The 7,120-nt window shown below is 45.2% G+C and overlaps 2 long non-coding RNA genes across 2 annotated transcripts; one reads left to right on the forward strand and one right to left on the reverse strand.

The window, feature by feature from the left end:
* Positions 1–381: 381 nt before the first annotated feature.
* Positions 382–4,483, reverse strand: LOC116455299. The gene is made up of 3 exons (XR_004244362.1): positions 4,395–4,483; positions 1,803–2,238; positions 382–464 (listed from the first exon to the last, which is right to left on the reverse strand). It is a non-coding gene; the product is annotated as an uncharacterized LOC116455299 (long non-coding RNA).
* LOC116455300 lies at positions 2,418–7,120 on the forward strand. Its single transcript, XR_004244363.1, has 2 exons — positions 2,418–5,182; positions 5,370–7,120. It is a non-coding gene; the product is annotated as an uncharacterized LOC116455300 (long non-coding RNA).

Consider the following 7,120-nt stretch of genomic DNA (forward strand, 5'->3'; position numbering starts at 1 on the left):
GGAATTTCAGCATGTGCCATCTCCATGGCTTATGTTGAACATCCTTCTGTGATTTGCTATGCTGCGTTTAAAAGTGACAACTGAAATGTGGTACATGTTACACATCTAAAAATGCAATTGGTCTAATTTTATACTGCAGGGAGGGTGAGGTAAAATGGTGCTGTATCAAATACATTGAATTTTTCTTCTGCTATGCCTGGAGTAGCCAAGAGCAGTGCAGAACACAGCCAATGAAATCAAAAGTGAGCAGATTTCTAATGATGTCAATGAAGTAAAAAGGTATTATTGCTTACTTTTCAACGTCTTGACACATTGCAAAACAGGCAAAAAAAAGAATTGCCAAAAATGTAACTGTCTGCAGAGATCTCTGGGGCAGGAACATTTTCTCTCTTCTTTAAATCAGCTCCACAGGACCAGAAGCTGACGGTGTGATCAGAAATCTTTTCCTCTGCCCTTTCTTTCACCTGACAAAATGAATTTCAGCCTTTAAGCAGGGTTGAGAGTGGAGCACTGTGCTGTGGTAAAACATCCCAGGACCTCCCACATCATCCCAGGCCTGTGGATCAGGGAACACCAGGAAAAGACAGATAGGATTCACAGGATATTTCTACATTTCCTTGCTTATAGTCCTAAATCTCCTTTCCCACTGTTGCCTCTTGATATAACATTTTGAACTCCTGTGCATTTGCAAGCACAGGAAATTATTTCAGGACTTGGAAGAGACCGTCCTGATAAAAACTTCACAGCATTTGACACAATTTGACACAAAGATCAGGATTGCTGAAAATTGTGAAACTCAAAAGGTATTTAAGGCTGGAGCAGGAATATCAAGTTAAAAGGCATTCACAGCCCTGGGCTTTGGGCCTTCAATAGCACAACCTTTTCCATGAGCAGGGCAAGTGCTGACACCCAAATATCCAGGATTGTATTAGACTGATGCTGGATTTCTTTTCTGCAAAGAAGTGGCTTTCTGGCTTAGGGAAGGGACAACTAGAAGATGTAATTGTGAGATGAATATTTTAGTCTAAGTTATAATTTCATCCAGCTCTACGTCTGCTCATGGCGTTGGTACACCCACACCTACCCACCCCTTCAACCCCACCATGCCTTTATTGCCAGCTCCAGCCCTAAAATTTCTGCATTTTTGGCACTAATGACTGTACCCTGCTTTAGGATTGGCTCCAGCCTAGCCCTTTATTCATTTACCAGAAAATCCTGTATTAATTGTTACATCAAAACCTGGAGGGACAGCAAAACAAAGTTGCAGCATTTAAATTGTTCTGTAAGACAAATAGTAAAGACAAGTTCCTGTATAATTTTTTGAAGGAATAATTCTTTCTGTGCAGAAGAAATTTGGGATAGTAAAAAACTCAGCATGTGCTCAAACAACTTGTCTTCATACTAACTTGAATATTGGCAGTGGCTGGATAAAAAAGCAAATCATACATTAATAGAACATAAATACACATCAATTCTGTATTTGCTTGTAACAAGCTTGTTCTTAATAAGTCTGTCCCAGTAATTTGTGAGTAATTTCCTTAGGCAATACATTGAAATCAAACTAGATGTAAAATAACAAGTGGATGTTAGTTCTGATGAAAAACATCTGTATTAAATGCAGATACATGCACATAAATATACATAGAGATGTGTGTATGAAATGCTGAGTGATATTTTGAGTTATGCTGATGCAGAACTGCTCAGACACAGTAGAGAAATGACACTTTGCTACTGTGATCACCAGTAAACTACACATTAATTAAAAGCATCTCCCAGTCACAGAAGGAACATTATCCACTTACCGATGGTGTTGTTTGGACCCCAGTGAAGTCCTGACCTGCAGAGTCTCCTGCCAGCCCCGTGGTGATGTTCCAGTGCAGTGACACTGAGTGCCCTTGGCCGCCTTTTATAGCAGTCCAGAGCTCAGGAACAATGGGAATGGGCTCCACAGCACTCTGTGACTAAGACCTTGTGTCAGGGAAATGAGACAGGTCCAGCAGTAATAAATCTTGGATTTTAGAATGTGACTAAGGAAAGGATCACAGCTTTGCAGGCAGTGTCTCCTTCCTTTGCAGTCTCTCCTGTTTTGTGAGAACCTTTGATTCTAACACAGCTTTCTTTTTTCCTAAGATGACGGACAAGGGATATCCAACTGTTCCAGGGTTGATCAGGAAAAGTGTCTCTGGTGTGGAAATAGATTTTCCTCCTTTCTTGTCCTTATGGCTCAGGTGTGGGACCCTGAGTTGGGTAAGAGGAATCTAAATTAATAATACGGATGACCCCTGCAATTCACAGTCGGCAGAAACAAGTTACTCACAGAAAAATCTCAGGAGCTGGTAAATAATGGAATCCCAGAATGGTTAGACTGGAAGAGACCTAAAAGCTCACCCATCCCACCCCCTGTCATGGGCAGGGACACCTTCCACTATCCCAGGTTGCTGCAAGCCCTGTCCAGCCTGGCCTTGGACACTTCCAGGAATGGGGCAGCCACAGCTTCTCTGGGCAACCTAAATAAGATCCTACTGGATTTTAATGTTCAGTACAAATTTCATTTAAATCTGTTGTATGTACAGTAAAGAAATTTATTTGAAATCTTGGAAATGGGAGAAACTCACTAAACAATAAAAGTGCAAGTGGTAGTACAGGCAAAAAGCCAAATTCTTGTATGTTTTGAAACCCTACAAGCTGACACCACGTAAGATTTGATATTCACTATATGATCTCTAACCAGGTAATTTCAGTAGAATTTGGATACTCAGGATGTGGCTGAAACTCCTGAAGGGGACCAGTTCCTGCTTCTCAAAGTGAAGGACAGTGAATGTATTTGTCATCTCTGAGGAGCAATACCCTGGGAAGATTGGAAAGATCATTTGCTCAGTGTTTTCAGAAGCAGTGGATTCCTTTCCCATAGGCACAGGGCTGTGTTCCTGATAAACCCAGGCTCAGGTGGATGCAGACACGTTGTCCTGCAGAGACAGGCCCTTTGCAGGGCTTCACAGCCTCGTCTGCTCTCGCAGCTTCCATGGACACCAAATTGCTTTTCATTATGTTCCTCAAGGCGGCTTGTCTGAGCCCCGCTGTTTCTGAGACACCCAATAAACGTTCCTGATTTCATTACCTGAGTCCTGATTGTTAAGGAGAGTGTCACCCATTAGAGTGTGTCACCAATTAAAGCTGACATTTGTTAAATATTGGTAAATCAGGGCCCGGCTTCACATCTGAGTCTCCAGTCATTTACGCTGTGGTTACACCAAATTATCCACCGTGAATCCCTTGGTTACATCTTGAAGGATTAATAAGAGTTGGCCAAAGTCCTGCATAAAATATCTGGGACAATTCATCCATGAACTTTTCAAGTCTCCAGTGTACAATGGGTTTTCAGTGGATGCAGTTATCGGCATCTCCACTGGAAAAACATCAATTGAGTGACCACAGGCAGGGATGGTGACGTGGGGTTGGCACAGGGGCACTTGGAGCGTGTTCTGGTGGTCACACCACGCTGCCATGGCTTCGCCCTTCCACTGGCAATTTCCTTCCACCCAAGGACTCGGGAGAAGTCAAAATAACCATGGTCGTGACTTTGTGACATCTCTGGGAGGTCGGACTTCGCCAGAGTTACCCTGTATCCATGAGAGATATAATATTTCTAAAGAAAACATAAAATGTGTCAATTGCCCACTTAAACGCCAGCCACACACACCCAGGAGGAAATGTTCCGAGCTGTAATGGGGTCAGTGCTCGTGTCACAAGGGGAAGTTGTACCACCAGCACTCCCAGGTGTTGTGTTTAGCTGGGATAAATTAACCTCTGTGAGAGCCCTGAGCAGTGCAGGGTGGAGTAGGAGCCCGTTCTGCCGGGGAAGTAACGAGGGATTCGGGCTGACCGGAGCTTGGTCCCCTCGGGGCCTCCCTCACGGCATTCTCGGAGCCATCACTGGTTTTAGCCTTGGCTTCAAAGCCTTCGCTCCCTCCCTCCGGCTTTTCCTGGTCTCTGCATGGGAGGGGCTTTCGCTGTTCCCTCACCTTCAGCGGGAGTTTTTGGAGCAGGAGGGTTGTGCCAATTATAGTTTCCCAGGGAGTGATTCCTTTGTTTTGCTTTCCAGTCCTTTCCCCGGGGAGCCAGGTGGGGGAGGAAGGGAATATGGCTTGCTGCAGAGCATGAAAGAAAAGGGAAGAGAAAGCCTGGAGGCCCAGTTGAGGGGGAAGAAGGAACTGGGGGAGGGAACAAAAAGCAAAGCAAATGTGCAAATAGCTTCATTAGGGCAAGGGGGATCCTCTGGCCTGGGATTTGAAAACTTAATTAAACAAAGACTGTGCTGCATCAAAGGGATCCTCTATCTGTAGGGAGATGGGCTGAGAGATCTGAGGAATTTTTTCCATGTGTCTGTTACTCACCAGTAACAGGAGTGTGGGCTCCAGAAGACTTCCTACTTCCCTGATGAAAACATCAACTCTCTTTTTATTATTATTTTTGGGTTGTGGGTTTTTTTCCCTTACTGCTCTTAGCCCAACCGACCCGAATTCCTGTGAGCTGCTGTGCCGTGGATGGAAAGCTGGGCACCGCCCTGCCGAGAGGAAACGCTCTGACCACGCTCGTGGTAAATAGAGCTGCCCTGAGCTGCTGGGGAAGCAGCAGCTGCTGATGGGCTGTTTGCCCTCCCTGGCCTCCCTCACTCAGAGAAGGGAGGAAATGACACCTCATAGCAAACCACGAAGATTTTGGCACCACCGCACCTACACTCGAGGTGCTACAGGGGCATCACCAGCTCTCTGCCCCCGGGGAAGGAGCCAGCAGATCCATGGCTTCCATAATCATTTCAAGAGGTAAAGTTCAGCTCCCAGGAGTGAGTTCCAGGCTTCCCCTCCCTCAGGGTGCTTTTAGCTCTTCTGTGTCACCTCCTTTTTGCTGGGGACAGTCCTGTGCCATCTGGAGAGGTGCCAGCAATCACATTTGGGAGTGGGGTAAACTGTTCCAAGAGCAGTTTGAAATCCTGGCCCCTATGCACTATGTACTGCGTCATTCCAGAGAAAACTCCCATCTTCCAGGGAATTAAAATTAGAGTTGAACAGCAGTGACTCAGGCTCACTGTTTTCATTTTCCATTTTCATTTTCCAATCTGACTTCAGGCCAGATTTACAGAAGCTCCTGGGACTCACAGCTCTGGCTGAACATGGTAGCAAGGGTGAGTGTTTTGTCCTCCAAAACCTACCCTGAAGCCAAGCCTGGGGCTGATTCTCTTTTCTTCCCAAAATAGTCTCCAGATGGAATATTTTATGTGTGCAAAACAAATTCAGGTAAAGCTGAGACAAAGCCTCAGGTCCCTTTTGCTGCTTCTGTAACACCCACTGGGCTCTCTGGGCTTATTCCAGGTTCCACAGCATTGCAGAAATCTCCTGAGGACCTCACCTGAGTAAAAACAACAAAAAAAGAAGGGATGTCTCCCAGTGCCATGGGCTCTGTCTCCACAAAAAGGAACTCTCTGGGATCTGCCCCTGCAACAGAATGTCACTGTGGTGCCCAAAGCTTAGATGTGAGACATCAACAGTGGCAGAAGCTTCACACCTGGAAGGGTAGGGATGAAGGCTGAGCAATTAAATGTCATTGAAGTAAAGAAACTTCTCACTAATTAATCTCCAAGTGCTGAGTCTTGGGGACATGGTGTGCTATTGTGCTCTCTTAGTTTAGGTCTATGATACATAAATTACAGTCTGGTGTTTCACTCTCCCTTTACATGAAGTCTGAGGTAGACATAAAAGCTTTCACGGTTAAAAAATACATGTTTTAAAAGTAAGGAAATAAGGGATTTGTACCCCGTAAACAGAAGAGTTTGTGGGAATAAGCTCAGGCACTGTAATGTATCTAAAGATCAGGCTTGTGTAAGTCTCTGTTTCTTCAGAAAATGGCCTTCACCAGGACTGGGTCTATGGGCAGGATGTGAAAGTGGGCTGAATCCACAGGAACCTCATGACAGCAGGCTCAGATGTGCCTGTGTGCAGTTGGTTTCTGACTGAAGATGTGTCCCCTCCACCAGTTCCTGTTGGGTTCGAGCAATAACGTTTCCCAGCAAAAGGCCTTTCTGTGGGCAGAATCGTGCCAGTAAATAACTGGTTTTGTTAGCGTCTGGTTGCGCTTGAGGAGCAGCTCTAAGAGATCTTCTTGCAGATAAAAGTATTTTCCAGTAAATATTATCTGTCTCCAGAGCTATCCAGAGCTCCAGGAGCATTTGGACAATGCTCTCAGTCACATGGTGGGATTCTGGGGTGTCCTGTGAAGGACCAGGTGTGGATCTTTGATGGTTCTTGTGGGTCCTTTCCAGCTCAGGATATTCTGTGGTTCTGTGATCCCTTAAATTTGGCTCACACAGCTGAGGTTTCTTCGAAATCATAATGTCTAGAATGTGTTCATTTTCCTCTCTGAGACTGAAATCTCAGAAACCATGACAGCAGTTTGACTAGAACACCTTACTCCAGGTCAGTGTGGTCTTGGATCCTGGTCTGGGGGGGGCTATAAAGCATTTAACCAATGGTACTGGACACAAGTGGCATTTGTTACTGTAAAAGCCACCGAGTGCAATGCAGCAGGATTTTCCAAACACTCACCAACTTGGAATAAGGAGGGAGGTAACGTAGCACAAAGCAGCTTCCACACAGATGTGACATCCACATGTAGTGCTGCTCAGGGCTGGTTTGGGGACAGGCTTTGGGAGGACAATCAAATTGCTGACTTTGGAATGACACGAGTGCTGTGTGGCTGTGCTGGCACATCCCAACCCTGGGAATTTGGCTGAACACTCTGACTTCTGCCTTATGTCCTGGTGATGGGCCATGTTTAGTTTCTGAGTAATGCCAAAAGCAAACTGAAAATGGATTATGTTTGGATGACACGATTTTTGTGGACTGTGATTTATCAAATGTGGTGACAGGCTGAACCCCAGGGAAGAAGTGCTTGAATGGAGCAGGTAACATGTCCTAGGTGAGTGCTGAGTGCTCTGTTTGCATTGCAGGACGTGAACCAACTTCTGAATAAATGCTTTGTTCCCAAGTCTGTCATCTGGAATTATCTTCATACATCATGTGTAACTTTGGTATGAAATCATAAGTTCTGTTAGGATTACAAGGTT

Source organism: Corvus moneduloides, chromosome 24, assembly GCF_009650955.1.
Source record: "Corvus moneduloides isolate bCorMon1 chromosome 24, bCorMon1.pri, whole genome shotgun sequence".
In the NCBI taxonomy this organism is placed as follows: Eukaryota; Metazoa; Chordata; class Aves; order Passeriformes; family Corvidae; genus Corvus; species Corvus moneduloides.